Source organism: Lineus longissimus, chromosome 3 (assembly GCF_910592395.1).
Source record: "Lineus longissimus chromosome 3, tnLinLong1.2, whole genome shotgun sequence".
Taxonomy (NCBI): Eukaryota; Metazoa; Nemertea; class Pilidiophora; order Heteronemertea; family Lineidae; genus Lineus; species Lineus longissimus.
The window spans coordinates 9,547,142-9,570,303 of NC_088310.1; the positions used below are offsets into that span (position 1 = coordinate 9,547,142).

Consider the following 23,162-nt stretch of genomic DNA (forward strand, 5'->3'; position numbering starts at 1 on the left):
GGGGCCATTAAATTAAAACATGCTTTTGTGACAGGTCTTGATTTGATAGTAGAAAGTAGCAATGATAGCTAGAAGTAGCAACAAGCTGCTTTTTAGATCCTTGCTTGACTGATACTGGTTCTCCAAGAGTTAGAATCACCTTCCTTCTAACCTGCATACAATATGATCATATCCAAACGCACCAAAGGCATCTCTCTCTCCCAATCCTATTTACACTGTAGAACATATAGAAACTAATAACCGACGAATGCTAATTGCATATATAAATGAGTCTATATTTATATATCGTTACATATATTTACATATAACATGAACTAACAGAATCACTTTCCTGTGCATAATGACAGTTAGACACTGTGGTGGAGAGCAGTAATGCATTTCAAAAAGTGTACATGAACTTTAAGTACAATGTTGTAGAAATGTTTTAGCAGTACAGGAACATCAGATGGGCGGACGGTATAAGATAACATTTCTGGTGGTATTTGTACGTCCGCATCTGGTGTAAGAGGACGGATGAAGTTGTAAATGATACTTAACAAAATGTCTATCAAGAGGTAACACGTGAAGAGTTTCATCCTGAAACGCGATATATCCATTTACTGATCTCGATGGCCTAGCGGTTAAGGCGTGCACCTCGTGAATGGAAGGTTCAAGGCCCGCTGTAACCTCTTTCTGATGCGGCCGGATGGTTAGCCGCCAGCTAGTTACATAAAGGGTACAAACTGCCTTCTCACCAGGCGCCTGGCATTAGAGATAGGAGCTTGGAAGTATAAGTGTCTCATAAGCCAAAAGCTGGCTGGCCCTTTCATTAGGGGTGACACTTTGATAAACAAACTTTACCTATCCATTTTTGCTATGTTGAGAAAGTTTGGAATAAACTGAAAATGCATTGATAAATATTTGAATTTTCTGATCATAAAAGTTTTACTGTTGGCCTGAACGGTGTGAAATTAGGAGGACAGATCAGTCATCAGGCAATGCTGTGGTATATTTAACGGCAAAATTTTGGATATGGCACACATCGTGTTTTGCAATGAAAGACTCTTCATATCTAGATAATTTCTGTGTCGCTCATTAGAGTGAATGAATGTTAATCTCTTAAAAGACCAATTTAGGATGAATGGCAATTCTTCATGTGCATGAACGGCAATGTTTAGCAAGGGCATATCAAAAGATCGGTATCTACACCAATCAAGTATGAGATGTTACGTCTACTTTCTTAACAATCAGACAAATGGGGAGCAAACTGATTTTGCTAAAAAATCAGAGTCCAGATCTATTTCTTTTACAATGAATAACCACAAATTAAGCAAAGTAACGCAAATATTTCTTGAAGATGCCTCCATTTGATCACAAGGTTATCTGTATTGCTCATGTTTTTCTTCAAGAAGTGTTTCAAGGACGGAGTGTTGTTGACCTGCAAAGATAGAAGGGCAGAAAGTAAGCAAGAGTTACCTCAAATATTTGGAGAAAAGATAAACAAGGTCCATAATTACAGCGTTGTTGACCTGCAAAGATATAAAAAGGCAACCAGAGTTGTACCATCAATAATATTTAGAAAAGATACCACGAAAAACTAGTCCATTATCTCAACAACATCAAAGAGGAGAAGATGTTCTCCAGTGTGAAATTACATTCAGCCATGGAGCTGATATTAAAACTATCTAAGCAGACACCTTTTCTACTGAGGACACTGATTTTGGTCCCCAGGTTGATCATCTTCATTCATTTTGACCTCAGCAATGAGGACACCACTCTTTACAAGACACCAATTCTCTGTCCCAATGATGTTCTTAATAGAGAGGTTATATTGTAGTATGAATATTGAGGACACTGATTTTGGTCCCAAATTGATCATCTTCACTTAATTTGACATCAGTAACCCCTCTCTCTGGGACACCTCTCTTTACAAAACACTTATTCTAATGGTGTCCTTGATAGAGAGGTTCTACCGTAGAATGAAATTGACAACAAAGTCTTCATCTGCAATATGAAAGAAGTTAGTTTTACGGACAAAGAAAGGTAAAAGGGGAGGGCCAAGGTGGAGTTCCAAAACAAGGAAAACCAAAAATGAGATTTCAGAAGTCCGAACACGTTTTCTGCAAAAATAATAGGAAAAAAACACACCAGTAACATATTTTTTCAGTGACAAAGAATCCATTTGTGAGGCTTGGGGATTGATGATGGCGATAACAACTCCATACAAGGTGAATAATTACGATAATAACAGCAGATAGTTGCAATTAAGTGTCATATGACATCAAGGCTGTGCCCTAGATCAAATTGATGATAAGAGCACATAGAATGCGTTTATAGTCAACCTTTCATATTTTTTTGCTGCCGAACTTCCAAGTGATCAAGTGACAATTACTTCTAAAATTCAAACAAGATAGAATCATAATATGAAAGTCTTCTAACCTGCAGTCTTCCTAAATCATTTTTAGAACAAATATTTTGATTAAGAGTATTTCCCAGCATGTTTCAAGGTCAAATTCCTTGCCTTCAGAAGTTGAGAGACTGTAGTGACCTTGGCAAGAGAGGAGATAACCTCAACCTAGAGCCATGGCAATGGGCTGTGAAACATCAGGTTCACCCAAGCCAAGCTCCAGTTATCATGAGCACCACGGGGAAAGAGACAATGAGATCAGATATCATTGAACCTGACGTGTTATCGAAGAGTATCGGAGCTTTCTTGAGAGTGAACGTAGTTAAAGGGGTTTTTGCAGATCCAGTGATTTAGCAGACTTTTTACATTTTCTTGGATGGTGAAAATGTACCTTATCATTTCCTGTTTAAAGTCAAACGCAGAACAGTTTGCTAGATAAGGCCTGATGAACATGTGGACACTAGGGCCTACAATAGGGTTCCATCCAGCAACTTGCATATGACTTGATGATGCATCAATTGCCTTGAAACAGACTTAGGTGTGGGAAGGACATTGTCTTGTTGTGCGAAATTTGCTTTAAGACCGAGAATCCGACCTGGCGCCTTCCTTTGTCAATCAAATGCACCAGTCACAGTATTATCATGGGTGTTGCCTGGCTCTCTATTCCAATGTCGGCATAAACCTTAACATGTCATAATGTCAGAGCTTTGTTTCGTCAAATTAGCCAACTTAACGGTATTAGAAGCACAGTCAGTGGGGGCAGAATCAACAAACTTGCAGAGATGTAGGTCGAAATAATGGGCCGTGAAGTCTAAAAAATATTCCCTGGCTCCATCATGATCACATGATATACTCACATAGGCTTTAATACTAAAGTCATATTCATACAGCTTTGGGTTACCAAGTACTTTAGCAAAGTACAATATTCAAACCATCAAGTCATACAGTGGAACCTCCCTTAGCGGACACCTCTTAATTAAGGACAACCTCTCTATTAAGGACACTAGTTTTGGTCCCAAAGTGGTTGCTTCCATTCAATTTGACCTATCTAATCAGGATACCTCTCTATTAAGGACAGCATTTGTCTGTTCCAAATGCATAGACGAGTGATTGTTGTAATCACATATTTCGCCCAACCTCAACATTTTAGCACAGAAATAGACAGCTACAAAGTCAAGGGCCAAGTGCCAAGCAAACAAGTGATTTTTGTTACTGTGGCCTACAGTTATAATTGCTGCGATAGGCAACAAAAATATTGTTTGTCTGCGGGTAAACCAGCTAATGCTGGGTTTGATAATGATTGCAGGTTGCTGTGATAATCAATTCTTGTCGCAGGCACCTCCAATACCCACTACGCATATATTCCAAACAAGCAATTTTTGTTGCATGCAATCATGATTGCAGGTCACAGCAATCTAAATTGCCTGTCTGTCGGGCACTTTGTGACGGCATATGACAACAAATGGGCCAGCTTCGCTATCTTAGAGGACCGAAGCAAACAGAGAAAGCACTTGTTAAAGCAAAACTCGGCATTCGCTCATGGCACTTTTAGATCTCTTCAGAGTCAGACGTGGGCAATGTTTCCAACAAGTGTTTTTAAAAGTATTGCTTTCTCAAGTGGTAACTATCAGGCTGAGGAATCTGTCTGGTTTTATTGCACTGCAGTCTAATTGGGATTTTAACTTCAGGAGCACTGCACAAGAAGCTGTTAAAGCATTTTTGCTCTTGTAACCTTTATTGGAAATACTCTAGTTTCACTGATATAAGATTGATTGATTATTTACTGAGACCAAGCCAGAACATCACGTGATGACTCTTGTCACATTGTCTAACTACACTAACATGTTAAATGGCCTCAAAGAACCATTCAGCCCGAACTGAATTATCAGAACTTGTCTTAGATCGGGGAAATTAGAGTATCAAAAGTACTGGTAAGTATTTCTAAATCAGGACACTTAGTACTTTAAGCAACAAAGATAGGAGCGAGAAAGGATATTTCAGAATTCACTCAAGCTGGCCTGCCTGATCTTTACCATGTTTACAATTTTCACTTTACATGTAGGGCGATTTCATACAAACATTTTCCCTCTACAAACTCAAAACAATGGGATATTCTACAGTAAACGAATACTAGCACCAACCAGTGCGATATATTTGCCTAGCAAAATAATGTACATCCGATCTAATCGCAACAAGTTTCTTAATCAGGAAACTCTGGCCTAAAGAAATTTATATCTGAACGTGCCTGCTATATACTTTCGTAAACAAAAATCTAAAACTAATTTTATTGGCCTGTTTCTTGATAGGGATGGAGCCACATTACCTTCAGGTAGAACATGTATATACCCTTCAAAAGAGCAACACAATCACGATATAGTAAACATCCACAATTGCTCTTTGATGAGAACAGCTTGCATTAGAAATGGAAGCTTTTTCCAGAATCCAGCAGGTAGTGAGTGCTTCGTCTTGAGATCCTCATCTGAATCCAGAAAGTTGGTGCCATTCACCGAAAAACTACCGTAAACAGAGACACATTTGCAGCTATTTGTATTTTTGTTTGCATCTTTGTAAGATTGCAAATTTGGTGTAGCTCAACTTAGGCATTTTAACACTGCAACAGTAACTTCAACAGAATTTCTTTTGACACTGCAACAGTAACTTCAACAGATTTTTTTTGACACTGCAAGAGTAACTTAAACAGAATTGTTTTGGCACTGCAACAGTAACTTAAACAGAATTGTTCTGACAGTGCAACAGTAACTTAAACAGAATTGTTCTGACAGTGCAACAGTAACTTAAACAGAATTGTTCTGACAGTGCAACAGTAACTTAAACAGAATTGTTCTGACACTGCAACAGTAACTTCAACAGAATTTCTTTTGACACTGCAACAGTAACTTCAACAGATTTTTTTGACACTGCAACAGTAACTTAAACAGAATTGTTTTGGCACTGCAACAGTAACTTAAACAGAATTGTTGCAACAGTAACTTAAACAGAATTGTTCTGACAGTGCAACAGTAACTTAAACAGAATTGTTTTGGCACTGCAACAGTAACTTAAACAGAATTGTTGCAACAGTAACTTAAACAGAATTGTTCTGACAGTGCAACAGTAACTTAAACAGAATTGCTTTTTCGCCACATCTTATTTTTACTGGTTGCAAAAAATGCAAAAGTTGAACCCACACAAAAATAATGTGGGTTACCATTGGTGTTACTCTAGTCATTTTCCTTCTGTCATCTGATGATAAAAGTAACCATATGATGGCATTGTGAGGAAGTAATGCCCAAGAGTATAGTTTTTTAAAGTTATCCTTGTTTCAAATCATGCGACATCTCAACCAATTCTGAGATCATCATTGGGAAATGATCCTAACATCGGAGAAGCTGTTGCATGCACTGAAGTACTGACCAATGGCTTATGCTAGGATTCATTGGTAAATGCTAAAAATGTTGAGAAAAAAATGCCCATCTTCTCAATATGTAACTATCACACTTATCATCCATTCACTTCGAGCACTACAATCAGCAACAACATTCCACAAAGCAACACTTGCCATACAACTTGGCTTAAACAGTCTGAAATAAACATGAAGAAAAAATGACTTCCAAGCATTCTGGACTAACGAGAAAACATACACCACAAGTTATTGCATTACAAAACAATTAGTGTTCTAGAGTAGGCATTACCTGGGCAGATTCCTGCATGCCCACAGGAAAGCAAAGTGTGTAGGGTGTGATGTGAGGTAAGAACAGAACAAATCACATTATAAGTTTTTTTCTTTTATAATGTTTAAAGGGAAGTATGACATCTTGAGTTGCTAAGTAAATAAAGTTAGGAGTCTGTTTATGAACTGTTGATGTAGAAAGGAAGTAATCCAAGCAAGCATTTAGAAAAAATGTTTCCAACGATTTCTTTCCGCAAAATGTTTTGGATTGTGGGCTTGGATCAAGACTGTGGTATTTTGATAGTCGCTGCATGGAAGGCAAGAAAGAATGAACCCTGAAATATGTATGTGGATGGAAATTCTAAAACACATTGGTTACAATGGTTCATTTTTGTAGTGGATTATCAAGTAGCCTCATTCTGACCATAGAGGTTTTGGTGAGACAACCATAACCTCTTGGGTTGGTAATACTTGGTTGTGTCAAAAGCTAATTCTCAGGGACTAGGCCTAAAATATCAAGTTCATATGTTTTAGAACAGAAACTGATACTTCAGTCAAGAATTGGTTGTTTAACCAGACGCCACTCAGATGGACCTATCAGTTTGCCCAAAGCCTGGCTGTTGCTGCAGCTTTGTTGGCCTACATTTTAGTCCAACTCTCAAATACAGATACAATTTTATTGATCCTTTAACCTTGCAGTTGCAACTCACAGGTGAGCACTAAAGCCTGCCTCTTGGCTCAGAGGTGACCAGCATCTTGGCAAAGAACAGGGAAGAAGATACTTAGCTAAATAATTGTTGTAACTTTGCCAGTGGTACTAAATTGAGATTTCAGTTATCCACCTCCCACAAACTACTGAAATATTGTTTTGTACCAATGTGTTTATCAGTAAGTTTTGCCAGAATAACAATCGGAAACACATGAACTGCTTCTTAATCAGACTTTTTTTATAACTACAAAAGCAAATGGAGTCAAACACAAGAAGTTTTGTTTTTCTTGCTCACAAACCCAACTCTATTGAAGTTTTTGCCTCTTATCTCTCCAGTAGAGACAAGAGTCATAAGATAAACAAGCTGTACCCACAAGACACTGTAACATCCACTTTTGATAGTTACCGCCATTATGACATCAGTATTTTTTAAGCTTGTCTTCAAAATGTTTCTGTCTACTTTTTTTCTGACTGATGGTAATCAATGTACAGATGAACTTTTTTTTCTTAAATGTCACCAGCAAGGTGTACACAAGAATGTTATCAATTAAAGGGAAAGTTGGTTCAAGGGTGGAAAAAAGTATACTTGTTCTTGAGAGGAAATGACACCTGCCACACTGGAGATATGATTGGAAATTTATTGCCATACATATATATCTGAATGATGTGGGAGTTTAGCCAGCAAGTGAAAAGAACGCGGAGAGCTTCATAGCCTAGTGGTTAACACTGCTGGCTACCACGCGAAAGGGCCCGGGTTTCGATCCCAGGGAGAACCCAGGATTGTATTTCTGGATGAACCGGCGTGGCTTTCAAGGAACTAAAATTCCTGGCACTTCACATCCTTCAAATGAGACTTAAAACCGAGGTCCCTTGTATCTGGTGTCTATGCCAGGGCAGGTTAAAGACCCCACCAAGTGAGAAACATGAGTAGCTTGTGTGGACTCAACCTCTCGGCGAAGCTGGATTCACTAGGCCAATAAACCCAATAACCGTAGTGTCACACATAAACGTTCATCCTGCCTTGGAGGAGGAATATACTCCCTGGAGAAAATCACCTCCAAGTGCAGAGCAAACGCTGAGAAGAAGAAAAAGAACGCTATTTGCAAGGTTGGTAGCAGCATATGCTCAAAGTGACTGTGGACGTGGAAATCGCTCTTGGAAAGAACAGCTCACCACTTGTTGCTTGAAATAGTGTTTGCCTTGTTCTTGTGGGAAGGGATAGTGGTAACACCTTGCTGCTTTGTGGAATCTGAGAAGCAAAACCTGTAATGCAATCTGCTTGAGACGGGAAAAGATAGCTTGCTACCTGTTTCAGGTCTTGGGCCTGTTCACCTCAGAGATAAGGTCAGTGAGGTGAGTGGGTTGGAAGTAGATGCATAAAAAGATATTTGAAATACCACAAAACTGAATCATGTTCCTGTACGCAAATGCACAGAAATTAGAACACTTTCATTATCATCACAAAGGGATGCATAATATGGGAAAGCTCTCAGGAATGGTATGGTTTTAACCTTCATTGAGAGGAGTTGGTTAATTTGACACCACAATATAGATAATGGAGATATATAGAGATAATGCCTAGCGACCTGCATATAAAAACAACAAACACATAAAAATTAGGCATCAGAGTACCTTACTGGTTTACACCAAAAAACTGACCAGAATCAATGAACGTTTTTAGAAAAATCTGACTAGATTGACCCAAAGGTTTTACAACTGCAACCTTCGAAGACTACAAACCGACCTTGGCATAATGCAGGAACTAAATCATTCAGTCATGGACTAATTCTACTCACAGAAAAAGTTGAAACCCAAGAACCTTTGAAGTAAAACACCTGGTCAGCTAAAACGTTTCCCATGCTGAAGGAAGGGTGTTAGAAATGCCTCGAGGAGGAATGTTTTGTATTCTGGAGTTAACCAATAACATTTGAGCAACCTTGACACTTCGATGATGTTTAGAGGTTAACCAGGAAAACAAATGGATGTGTCAGTGGAATGTTAGCTAGATTCTGAGCAATTCTCTAACAATGAGGAAATAAACATGCCTAGGTAAGGCAGGTCAGTTCTCAGGTAAGGCAGGTCAGTTCTCAGGGAAGCCAGTTCAAACGATTAAACCGCAGCAAAGATCTGGTGGAAGCTGGGCAGAAAAAAGGGATGAGAAGGAAAGAGAGCAGCCAGCAGGTTCCTGGTATACTCCTTTGAGGACTTTGAATCAGCACTAAGATTGGCAGAAGTTTAAAAGAAATCTACAGATTCTGCATCTAGTTACGCATGTCACATGCGTAACTAGATGGAAACAAGTTCCGCCAAAGAGTCTTGCTTGCGCTTGCGTACCCTTGTACAAAAATCTGGACAATTTGTTCCACTTTTTTCTGACCGACGCATTCATTCAACATCCTCAAAGTATTTTAAGGTTCTCTAAACTTTCATTTCCTGCATCAAAAGTGAAGTAGAAGGGAGAGGAGGATGGAGTCTTCTCAGTGACTGGTGAGGTTGTCTTTAAACCTCTCACCTCTCGATCAACACCAGTGAAAGGAAGTTATAAACTATTGAATGGTTCTTCGATATGTCCTTCCATCATTCCGGAACAAGGTTGGAATGGTGCCTCACCATCAGACACTGTCAGTGTGGTTCTGTGAGCTGTGAATCAGTACGATGTCACAAAAGGCAAGAGTCTGGAACTTTGGAATTTTGCTGATGTTCTTGATCCTCTCGTTTTTCAAACACTCCTTAGGAAGAGTGGGAGTGGAGTATCGTTTCAGTTTGATGAGGTTCCCTCTCGAAGTTAGGACATTCATCTTCATCTTCAGCAATGAAAAGTAGAGGTAAGGTTCTCCATCCAGCCTCTGACTCCTACAACTCCAAGCCATCGCTTGATATTGCTACCAAGTTGGCACGCTAAGATCAACACCAGGAACAAACAGGCCAAGGTTTACAAATAACCATCAGAGATAGTAAGCATTGGTTGCTATTTCTAGGGAAGGATATGTTATGATTCATTTCCTACTTTCTCAGAGAGCGGAAGGAAGTAAGACACAAAATCACAACAATAATGTAGCTGCCACTTTTGAAATATCCTGCTTTCCCAGAGAGAGAGGAGAAGGAAGTAAAACACAAAATCACAACAACTCTGGTGATTTCCTACTTTCCCAGAGAGAAGGAGAGGAAGTAGGACACAGAATCACAACAATAATGTAGCTCCCACTCTGGTGATTTCCTACTTTCCCAGAGAGAGGGGAAGGAAGTAGGACACAGAATCACAACAATAATGTAGCTGCCACTCTGGTGATTTTCTACTTTCCCAGAGAGAAGGGAAGGAAGTAAGACACAGCATCACAACAATAATGTAGCTGCCACTCTGGTGATTACTTTCCCAGAGAGAAGGGTAGGAAGTAAGTAAGACACATCATCACAACAATAATGTAGCTGCCACTCTGGTGATTTCCTACTTTCTCAGAGAGAAGGGTAGGAAGTAAGTAAGACACATCATCACAACAATAATGTAGCTGCCACTCTGGTGATTTCCTACTTTCTCAGAGAGTAGGGAAGGAAGTAAGACACAGCATCACAACAATAATGTAGCTGTCACTCTGGTGATTTCCTACTTTCCCAGAGAGTAGGGAAGGAAGTAAGACACAAAATCACAACAATAATGTAGCTGTCACTCTGGTGATTTCATACTTTCCCAGAGAGTATGGAAGGAAGTAAGACACAGCATCACAACAATAATGTAGCTGTCACTCTGGTGATTTCCTACTTTCCCAGAGAGTAGGGAAGGAAGTAAGACACAGCATCACAACAATAATGTAGCTACCACTCTGGTAATTTCCTACTTTCCCAGAGAGAGGAGAAGGAAGTAAGACACAGCATCACAACAATAATGTAGCTACCACTCTGGTGATTTCCTACTTTCCCAGAGAGAAGAGACACAAAATCACAACAATAATGAAGCTGTCACTCTGGTGATTTCCTACTTTCCCAGAGAGAGGGGAAGGAAGTAAGACACAAAATCACAACAATAATGTAGCTGCCACTCTGGTGATTTCATACTTTCCCAGAGAGAAGGGAAGGAAGTAAAACACAAAATCACAACAATAATGTAGCTCCCACTCTGGTGATTTCCTACTTTCCCAGAGAGAAGGGAAGAAGGTAAGACACAAAATCACAACAATAATGTAGCTCCCACTCTGGTGATTTCCTACTTTCCCAGAGAGAGGGGAAGGAAGTAGGACACAGAATCACAACAATAATGTAGCTGCCACTCTGGTAAATTCCTACTTTCCCAGAGAGAAGGGAAGGAAGTAAGACACAAAATCACAACAATAATGTAGCTGCCACTCTAGTGATTTCCTACTTTCCCAGAGAGAAGGGAAGGAAGTAAAACACAAAATCACAACAATAATGTAGCTCCCACTCTGGTGATTTCCTACTTTCCCAGAGAGAAGGGAAGGAAGTAAAACACAAAATCACAACAATAATGTAGCTCCCACTCTGGTGATTTCCTACTTTCCCAGAGAGAGGGGAAGGAAGTAAGACACAGCATCACAACAATAATGTAGCTGCCACTCTGGTCATTTCCTACTTTCCCAGAGAGAAGGGAAGGAAGTAAAACACAAAATCACAACAATAATGTAGCTCCCACTCTGGTGATTTCCTACTTTCCCAGAGAGAAGGGAAGGAAGTAAGACACAAAATCACAACAATATAGCTGCCACTCTGGAAATGCAATGTTGAGAACCAACCTAGCGGTTCCCCAGATAACGCATTTCTATGTTGATATTGTAAACATTGGTGATTGTTTTCTGACACCAATCCTATGCTAATGTATTTCAATAATCTGGCATGGTCGTTTAGCAAATCCTTAGGTCATCAAAATCACCAGTCGAACAAAGAATCGTTGGTATTCCTACAATGATCTTCATCACTAAAGACAAGAAATGATGCAGAAAACTTGCCCAATGAGGTCACTTGATATTCAAGTTTTTCCTCTCAAGAACATGAATTATGCAGGGGAGCAAGTGAGTGGTTCATCTCTGATTCACAGACCAGTAAAAAGTGAGATTTATTCTTACTTAAGTACCACAGACTCCCTGATTTCAATAACCAGAAACCAGAAACATCAACCCGACAACAGCAATGTTTGGCCATCACATTTAGAGCATTTTATTCTTCAAACAGCTTGCCTACAGTAGGACCACTCAGGAAACAGACTAAAAGGCGGAACATTAGCAGACAGAGTGGTAATGCACAATGCAACTATTCCACTCAGATTCTTTTCTCTGGCAGTTTAGTCAATGGACGGAAATCTGTCATTACCAACATTTTTTTTGTTTCATCATGTAAAAATGGATCAGCCTGACGCTGAAGTGGAATGGTCCTCTTCCACTATGCTTGTTAATTAACCAGACTGATGGACGCACCATGACATGTCCTTTTTTGTTCAGACTCGCAATTATTTTCTATAGCGACTGATTGAGTATGGCAGCAAAGAGAAGCAACAACCAGCAAATGGGTTCACTATCCATTTGGTATCAGCAGCAATAGTACTGAGAACATTCATGGGTAGTTCTAAAGCAACTTCTCACAACCTTTTTCAAATAATCATATTGGCCCAGTGGAAACTATTGAAGATGTTGACAGATGAACATGTACATTACAGTGGCTGGCCAAATTTTCACATGACTGAATTAATTTTGTTTTAGAACGAGAAACTGCTAAACTTTTGCCGGCGTTTAATTTTTGCAGATTTCATGCATAACCAAGATTTGCGAAAATAAAACTACTGAAAATGATGGGAGGTTTTTACGGAAGAATAGAAGAGAAATTTCATAATGAGCACCAAAAAACTTGTGAAAATTCTTTTTTTTAAAAGATTTTTTGTCGCAACATTAAAGAGGCATGAAATTTTAGCGATTGACACTAATTTTCTGTCATGCAACTAATGGGGTAATGGGGTAACAAGTACCGATGGGGTAATGGGCTAACAAGTACCGATACTTGTATTCTGCACACAGAGAAGAAGAGCAATGACCAGTAAATGTTTTTTGCAAGTAGCAACAGTAAAGAGATTATTCATGTGGCATTATTGAAGCATCTTCAACACTAAGTCCATTACTTAGTATTCCATCTTGATGGAGACAAGAGCAAACATGGCCAACACGAGAGAAAGGCAGCCATTTACACTAATCGTAGAGAAGGTTGTCATTAATCTTGGTCAGGAATCAAGGCCGAGAGAAGACCAAATGGATTGGCTAAATGATGCCCATTGGAAGATAGGGATCAGGTCTGCAAAAGCTGTTGGTCACTGTACACAACTCAGTGAATCAGATGGAATACATGCACTTGTAGGCAAGCTGTAGATAACCATAATCAGGGAAAATTTCAGAAGAGATGCACTTCCTCCATCTAAAATTGTTCTTAAACCACAGACGGTAGTCCCCAGTATGTAAAGATGAGCAAGTGCGAACATGAAATCTAAGTTTAGCAATTAAAAAGTTAAAATCAAGGAACAGGTGCTTTGATTCACTCCTTTTAAAAAAGAACTGAATGGAGGTAGTAACATATTGAAGAACAGGTCTGTAAATGAAATGGCCAGGGGCCATTGTGCTCACCGTATACATCTTTTAGTAGCCAGGATCTTGCTTAATTTAGAGGTGAATATGGTGAACACAATCAGGCATGAAGACTTTTTTAGATGTGTATTGATGTCAAGTAATAAGACAGGGCAGTATATATAAGTTATGATCCAACCAATAATTGTCTATGACATCAACAAGATCAATATCGTGTGATTGCTAAGAGTCCCTGCAATAAAAAAATCATCGAAAAAAAGTCATTAATAAGCGAGATATTGCACGTCCTACTTTTTCAGTTTTGACCCCCTGGTGGCCAAATCAAGAATCAGATCAGGCCAAAATTCGGTGTCAGAGATTATCTGATGTAGGGGGTTACATGTACCAACTTTCAAGTTCATAGCTTCAGCAGTTAAGAAATGTGCCATAGTTACACTCTAATGGCCAATTTACGCCATTTGACCTCTGTGACCTAGAAAAGGAGGTCAAATTCAAAAATCGGAGGACATGTGGTGTATCCTTGCTAGAAGTCCCTGCCATAAAAAAATTATCGAAAACAATTCACTCAAATGAGCAAGATATTGCACTTCTTCCTTTTTCCATTATGGCCCCCTGGTGGCCGAATAAAGAATCAGATCAGGCCAAAATTCGGCATCAAAGGTTATCTGATGTAGGGGGTTATAGGCACCAAGTTTCAAGTTCATAGCTTTACTGGTTAAGAAACGTGCCATAGTTTACACTCTAATGGCCAATTTACGCCATCTGACCTCTGTGACCTTGAAAAGTAGGTCAAATTGAAAACTCGTAAGACATGTGATGTATTCTTCCTAAGAGTACCTACCATAAAAATTTTATCGAAAACAAGTCACTTATAAGCGAGATATCACACTTTTTAGATATCCACTTTTGGCCCCCTGGTGGCAAAGTTGAGAATCAGATCAAACTGAAATTCAGCACCAGAGGCTATGTGATATAGGGGGTTATATGTACTAAGTTTCAAGTTCATAGCTTTAGTGGTTAAGAAACGTGCCATAGTTACACTGAAACAGCCAATTTACGCCATTTGACCTCTGTGACCTTGAAAAGTAGGTCAAATTAAAAACCCGTATAATATATGATGTATCCTTGCTATGAGTACCTACCACAAAAATTTCATTCCAAACAAGTCATTAATAAGCGAGATATCACACTTTTTAGATATCTACATTCGGCCCCCTGGTGGCCAAATTAAGAATCAGATCGGACCGAAATTTAGTGTCACAGGTCATCTGACCAAGGGAGTCCTGTGTACAAAGTTACAAGTTCATAGGCTTAGCGGTTAAGAAACGTGCCACTGTTTCTGAAACAGGATACGACGACGACGACGGACGACGGACACTGCGGTATTGTATAGACTCCCCTACGGTGAGCCAATCAAACAGAAGAATCTAAGCAATGAGGTTTACAACTTGTTCAAGCTAAAACAACTAGATTCTGTGAGTGTGTTTGAGAGGAAAACATCTTCAATCTCATTCTTGATGTTCGAGAGGGAAGATCTCATGACTTGGAAGGTGAAAGAAGCGTTCCCACAAAACCATGAATCAAGCCAATTAAACAAACGTAAGAAACAGCTGGATATTGCATTATCTCATAAACATGATAAAACTGTTGTGTCTTCGAAAAAATGGAACCACTGCTTTTTCACACAACTCTTCTACAATTTGATTCCTCCACAATCAAGCTCCCTTAAACAATCTTACCAGATCAAGAAAAAACTTTTTAAATTTTACACCATGGAATTTTGACACTCATGTCCCTCTCAGAGGACCAAGAGTCTTAGAAGGAATGGGTTCACCATCTTGCAGAGATATCAAGGGGAGTTCAAATGTCATTGTGTTTAGACTACTTCCTTCAGCATCTCTAATTTAGAATTCAAGGATCATACATGAAGCGACAGGCTAATGCAAGAAGTCGTTCTGAATTCCTCCCAATCGAACCTCCCAATTCCCATATGTTGCACCCATCTCAAAGGTTAATAGCATCTTCACTATTCAGTTGAAATTGGAGGCAGACATAACTGTATACTTCCGCCTATCTGACTTCAATTGGGACATTACAAAGCACGAGCTGGGACACTGTATATCTCCATGATTGCATACAGCCTCATCTCATACATAATCATAGCTTTATACTAATGGTTGAACTTGATCCTGTACAGCTAAGCTAAGAAGCTCAATGATCATGATACATAACCATCACAGACAATATGGCAGCATCAACTGGTAACAAGAATTATTCCAACCCAAAAAGAATAACTTAAAGACTGCCTTGTGCTGTGGACGAATTATATGTCTTTATTATACACAAGCAAAAGACCTCACCAGTTGATAAACATGAGTAGCTTACTTGGACTCAAAAGGGAAATACCAATGAGGAACACATTTCAAGCCAAACATCCTCTATCGCATTCACCTACTGTTAGCCGCTACAAGTAGGTAAATTAACACCAGTTTCAATTAGCGCTAGACTAATTGAAAATTTAAATGTTTGCAGCCAAAATTTAATGGTTTATATGTTAGAGTTTAAATCTTCATGCTGTTTTTACCTTAGACGCCACATGTGAGAAAATTGAAGAAGAAAAAAATTAATCACGATACAATACAATACAATAAAAAAACTTGTAAGGCGCTCAAATCCAGCAATTAAACTGTTCGAGTGCGCCCCCTAGCGAGCAAAGTACTTCTGAAATAGGACCGAGTGTTCCTGAAAGCAAGGAGTGACTGAGTGTCCCGTAGATTACAGCTTAGAGAGTTCCACAGTTGGGGAGCCAGAAAACTGAAGGCACGCCCACCAAATGATGTAGTCTTTGAAAGCGGCACAGATAGGAGGTTCTTGTCAGATGATCGGAGTGACCTCGATGGGGTGTATAACTGCAAAAGATCCTGCAGGTAATCAGGGGCAATACCATTTACCGCCTTGTAGACTAGAGTTAGAATCACGATTTTTAATTTTTTTTAGTATCACCTTAGCTGCTCATAAGAGCAACACACATTCATCAACATAAATGCCTTAAGTGTGTAATAACACAGTATGATCTTCTTCTGTCTGCTATCTGAACTTTGTTTTCAACTTTGATTAAACAATTTGAACATGCAACCCCCGGTAATCCAAGCCACACAAACTACCTAAAACCACTTGTTGCAACACTCCAGATAGATTTGACTTGTTGTTAAACTTTTTTTTTTGCACCAGCCCACATTACGAATTACATAAAACAGACTATAAAGTTATATCAACTTTTCTTTACTAGTACTGGTTCACCTTGCTGACTATGCAATTAAGAAATAATTTATTACTGATATTTGCCTCTGATATGTTTCGAGTTTCTCACAGTTTTATGACGAACAAATCTATGTGTTGCAACGAATTCAGAATTATATTGCCTATGTCTCTCATTATTCTTATAGAGGTGTATTAACAGATCGAACTGGTCCGAGTTGTTCAAAATTTTTTCCATTAGACGTATTTTGGAATTTTACAAGACAGTCCACTTTGAAAATCCTACCTACGATGGTCACAGTTCCCCACCAGCAATTTCCGTCATCAAGACCCTGGATGAGTCAACAAGTCCATGTCTAATGGAACATGGCTTATCAGCAATATCTAAACATACTTGCTCAGAACACCATATTAGTATTACCATCGCATCGATTCCTTATACCAGCGAGATAATTGCCTCGTTGATCCCGACCGGACAGTGCCTTACATGGCTCTGCCCAATCAGCCATGCTCGGAACATGGTTGATACCTTGTGATGATTTCATAATCCCGTCACACTTTATTCAGTCATTTCTCTATGTTTGTATTAGCGGTGATCTCATGGGCATTGCGATGGCGGAGACCAGATTTCTTTTTATGACAGACTTGGGAATAATTATAGAAAGCCTATACTTAATGCTGATGGTCACTTTATATTCTAACAAATCTTGATCGACCAGTGTCAAACACTTTATATTTTATAAGTCTCGATTTACCTTTGGTAAATTGAAGGATTTTGTTGGCCAAGACATGACTTATTCTAAATGACTGACAACCGCATATTTCTTTCTTGACTTACTTGGCAATGATCATACTAATGTTTATATTCCCACAGATATCTGGACCCAACTGTGTCACTTGGCGATCATGGAGGATTTTTTCTCTGAGACTTGATTAATGATTGACAAAATCAGAATTCTGTCAGGATTGACCTAGTGACGACTATACTTGCTCAAGGTTGTGTTATATTCTGAGAGATGTCTAGAACCAACTGCATCACTTGGCCATGGATTGAGGACTTCCTTTGCTGAGACTTGATTTTTCTGGTATCAACATCGCAATACTATCACGATTGACTTGGCAGTAACTCTACATCTTGATGGTATTTTATATTCATACGGTGCCTAAAACTGACTGCTTCACTTCCCCATCAATGACAGATTTCCACGGCTGAGACATGACTTATTTGGTATGATTGACTTTGAATGAGACTGAGAGATCTGTTGGGAGAATGATGATCCATTCAGCATCGATCCAATCTCATGTCTGTCACTTGTCTGATCTTCGTATTATCAGCATCACTGCAAAGAACTGCAGACAGGATTGACACTTGGTTGGCGAAAAGATTGACACAGGAGAGATAAAGAAGCTCCTTCAATTGATTTATTATCTTGTCTATTTCGTCAGTTTCTGAACAACTGATCACTATCAACAAAACAGCAGAGAATATCTGCAACTCTTTTAACCCTGTATCATCCACTAGAATCTGAGGCAAAGAATTCATCATTAACACAGCAGAGCATATCTGCAACTTCAGCTACTGAAAATTTAGACAAAGAACCAGTACTACGAAGCCACTGTTTATTTTAGAATTTGTCCACCAATTATTACTTCACTATGAAAGATTTTAACCAGTCCAGCCTGCAACCAACACATGTAATGGATCACAAAGCCTAAAATCTATAAACCCAATTGTAAGCCATCTATTATTTTCCCTTTCTAACCAAGGAAAGGCTTTCTACAAAATCTTGGACAAATATTAGCTTGCAATATTGCTATCCTCTGGCCACGCTAATCTCCCCATTAGTATTAAAGAGAGGACACATTAGGAAATAGAATCCATTCATTAACCGGTCATGAATCTTGGAGCGTTTTTCTCGCCAGGATATGGTCATATTTCAGGTTTTTCCCGGAGGCAAAGAAGAATCAACCAGATACGAATAATCTTTTTATCCTCGGGCTCTGTTTTGATAGTCAATGTCACAGTAAATTAACACTGTCACTTGCTTCTTAACTTAATCACATTTTTTTGATAAACTGTTCAGGTACTTGTGCTGGCATTTCTGCTGCCTCAGCATAAACGGTAAACAGTAAACATGTCTCTTGTGGTATTTCTGACAAAGTAAAGCGCCATGCAAACAAGCAATTTAAATCGCTCCTTAGTGCGACATGCAGTCCTAATCACAATTGACCTCCATCCTGCTTCGCGTCATTGACACACAAAGTACACGCGAGTTACGTGCCAATGACACACCAGTGACGCACTTATCTCTTTATTTTTGGCGTAAATTCCACGTGATCTACGCTTGACTTACGCACGACCTATGTGCTAGATAGCGCGTCAATGACGTGCCAAAGATGTGCCAGTAATGTGCCAATGACACGAATTTAGGGAAGACGATTGTGATTTAGCCTGTAAAGGTGATGCATGTAGTTTTTACACACTCTTATCAATTACATTCTTGTACATCAACCACTGTTAACTTTGCAAAAGAGCTCGTACAACTCAAACTACCAAGTGGTACCGGTAATGAATCAACAGAATAAGTATTAGCGGTTTGCTAAAAAACCTATCAGGTACGAAGAATGCAGACGGAAGTCATCAAACTCTTCTCCTCGATGTTAGACAACATCCACCTGTTGCTTGATTAGACATTATTTTGTAATACCGGGAATTAATTCATTCTTAGTAATACTGATATCACTTGATGCTTATTTGGAATGAAAACGAGCTGACACAGTTGTCAGACACATCCGGAGGGTAAGGTGTATCAACTATTGCACGTGTTCATAACCAAGATTACGAATCAATACACAGTTACAAGAATACAGTCCAAATCACAATTGACAGCCCGTATATCCATCATTGGTGCGTCATCCAGCGCGTAGGTCGCACCTAAGTCGCGTGTAGGTCGCACCTAAGTCACGCGTAATTTACACAAAACATAGAGACATAAGCGCGTCACTGGTGCGTCACTGATGCGCAACTCGGCACGCAACCCGCACGTATGTTGAGCGTCACTGACGCGAAACTGGACGGATGTCATTTTGACTTGGAATGCACATGAAGACTACGAGTTTTGAAATTTGGAAAGGCAAAAAAGCACTACCAATGTAAGCACTAAGCACTACCATGTTAGTTACACTATGGCAACGCAGCAATTGAAAAGGAGCCCCCTAGTGTCAGAATTTGGTACCTAGGACCACATTCTTAGTCTTTATCAATTCTTGATAGTTATAGATATAAACAATCATGATCTCAAACGTAACTATGGGTCCAAATCTATTTCTAAAATTTGCTACATAGCTGTTTTTACCACATGAATTGTAACTGTATGAAATGAGGAATAAACTCAAGTGACCCCTTCAAATGCTAAAAACAGGACACCACCCATCCACCAAGCCAAGCTGGGCTCATTTAGAAACAAGCTAGAAACAGGTAGCTATACTATTAACGTTTCGGGATGCAAACATCGTTTTAGACAAAATTCCATGAAATCTATTGAGTATATCTGCTACCTCTAACATTTGGCAACGCTCGATGATTTCTTACACCTACGCTGACTGCAGGGTGCCAACTTCCTACCATACCACTGCATTCCCAAGAGGCAGCGCTAGCCTGGAGGTCGAAACAGGCTTCTTGGCCAGCGCTACTCGTGGAGAACGGTAGGATACATGCAGGAGATTCACAATAGACAATGGGCAATATGAATAAAGACTAGCGAATGCTTTTACTTCAATTGTGTACAGAAAGGCCTGGTGTAAATGTACAAGGAGTTTTAGATAAAAGCATTTGCTAGTCTTTATTCATCACCCATTGAGAATAACTCCCTCATCATGAAGTTCAAAATTCCCTGCCTTGCTGTACAGATGATGTCGCAACTCTCAGCCTTGTGTGTCAAGGATGAGAGCTGCTCTCTCTCTATACATTAGTTCAGGAGTGCTTTGGATAAGACTGTCTTTATCAGTAGAGGTCATGAAGTCATTATCTAATTATATGTATGAAATGTACCAACTTCTCGTTTGGTTAACAAATTCTTTGCCTTTTTTACCTAACAACTTTCTTTCATCCTCCTAACTAACCCAAACAGAAATGATGATAACATACTGACTGCACAAGACAGTCTAAATAGTACTACATAATGATCTGTTAATATCCTAAATGATTCGGAATTGACAAGAAATTGGAACTATATGCTGATGGAAGCTGAAGAGACTGATACTGATGTTGTGGGTGGACAGGAGGAAGTGAACCATCTCTGTTACTCAAGACGATAAGGGGAAATCCATCAAGCTTGAAACAGGAAGGCACCTGTTGATCTGCAAGGCTTGACCTGATACACGAGTTGAGTGATAATTCTTTATATACCAGGTTGTTGTCAGAGGTACATAGGCCTACACTTAAACGTTTTAACAAGTCAAGTAACTTGAATGCACTTTGCCAACATTTTGTCATATGCCGCAAGTTGTCATTGCAGTTTTAAATGTATAACTGATTTGTGAAACTCCAAATCGATGCAACTGTCCAAATCACAATTGACATCCTTTCTACTTTTTGTGGAAGTTACGCACAACTGATGCGTCACCTGTGCGCTGCATAAAGGCACAGATATGGACCCAAGTCCTTGATTTACCGTCATGAATGACAAACAACTCCGCTCTGAAAGCAATTATTACAATAGTATGTGATTTATCAGATCAATTACATTATCTATGCATGTAATTTGGGATGAAGGAAGATATAAATCATGTTTTTAATTATCATTACACATTTTGGGGTTCGTAGGGAGATTGAAATCAGGTCATAATGAATACATCACGGTGGTTCTTTTTTTACCCTACCGGGAACCACAGGTTGCATCTGACAGAAGGGATAAGAATAAACTCAGGCCAAGGGGCCAAATAACGCACTGGAAGTTGTCTTCAACAAAGAGTCACAAATTGTCATAAACATTACGCCAGTCACCACAAACCATTCAAAATGTATTACTAATGTCCATGATGCTCTCTCTTTTCACAAATTAATATTTTTCTAAATTGGTGCGTCTTGTGATGTCAAAGGCTACCAGACAAAAAATGACAGGAATCAAAATTGTGACTGATGATATTTGCCAGGAGCCATATTTGAACATTTGGTGCTTGTGTTCTTGTATCAATGTTATACTACTGTAATATATAGCTCTGTATAGATATCCTTGGCAACAGCCAAAAGGAACATCCTGTGCCATCCAGGCCAGGCTCTGTTACGTAACTAGCCAAGAGATACCACGGGATAGATTTGTAGTTCAAGGGAATAGCCTTGGCTCTCATCGAGGGGAGACGTAATAAATAATATAAGGAGATATCAGTGTTGTCGAGATTGTCTTGGGAGCAGGAACCTGGAGGGCACCAACCCATACATTACACTACAGTAGAACCTCTCTATTAAGGACAACATCGGGAATGCCAAATGCTGTCCTTAATAGAGAGGTGTCCTGATTAGAGAGGTCAAATTGAATGGAAAGTACCAATTTGGGACCAAAACTAGTGTCCTTAATAGAGAGGTTGTCCTTATAGAGAGGTGTCAGCTAAGGGAGGTTCCACTGTACTTCAAAGGTAAATGTCTTTCTGAAAGTGCTATGGTACAAGCAATGGAACAACAGGCACTCATAGAAAGTAGTTGTTGGACAAACCAGGAAACATCAACTGATACAGTTTATCACAATTTAATAAAGATAAAATCAAATCATGCTATTAGAAGCCCAATTATCCTCAACTCATTTTTATAAACGTTCCCTATCGGAATGTCTGCAACATGACTAACCCTATTTAGTCATTGTCACCCATTACAGCCAGTGAAATGGTTATTACAACATGGTGTAGGACACTTACCATAAATCTCCAAAGGTCAAAAGCATAATTTTATCTGTGGATGCGCTTAAACTGATGCAATTTTACAGGAATGACAATTGAATTGTAACAAGGTCATAATGAGGGCAGGCAGTAACCAATGCTTAAAGGCCCACACAATTTGTTAAAAATTTGAAATTTGTTATTGAATTTGAAAAATAACCAATTGTGTAAATACGGACTAAATATAAATGTCAGCAATTTGGTTGACAGAAATACTAAGTTTCAGCAAGTTTGTAACTGTACAACAGCACTGTGCATAACTGTATTTTCTTCGACCACCAGAAATTTCAAATAGCGTACCACTTACTATCACTTTCTTATGGCTCTATTTATGTTGCAAAAGGTGTCATTTTAGAATTTTAAACTCCACCAATGGATGCCTTTTCCAACATAATGTATACCTTAACCCCCCTCATTTCTATCTCCTCTGGCAGAATTCTTGAGTAGGCTCACTCAAAAGGGGGGGGGGGGTATAATAGCATATTGTGTCAATGCCAACTTAGAGTATCTCCATTTTTCCAACGATGGTTTGAGGTGATAATGGTTTCTTTAGTCTCTGGAGGCCTCTCGAGCTATGTCTAGTTTTACACACTGCTCAGAGCGACAAACCAAATGCTGCTCTGTATTCCAATAGGA

At 39.2% G+C, this 23,162-nt stretch overlaps 1 protein-coding gene across 1 annotated transcript in view; it reads right to left on the bottom strand.

Moving 5' to 3' along the window:
• Window positions 1-270: 270 nt before the first annotated feature.
• LOC135485701 (tetratricopeptide repeat protein 8-like) overlaps window positions 271-23,162 on the bottom strand; it is a 59,607-nt gene continuing 36,715 nt past the window's right edge. Inside the window, exon 12 of the mRNA XM_064768093.1 lies at window positions 271-1,417. The gene's annotated coding sequence lies outside the window, so the exon portion shown is untranslated. The remainder of the gene's footprint in view (window positions 1,418-23,162) is intronic.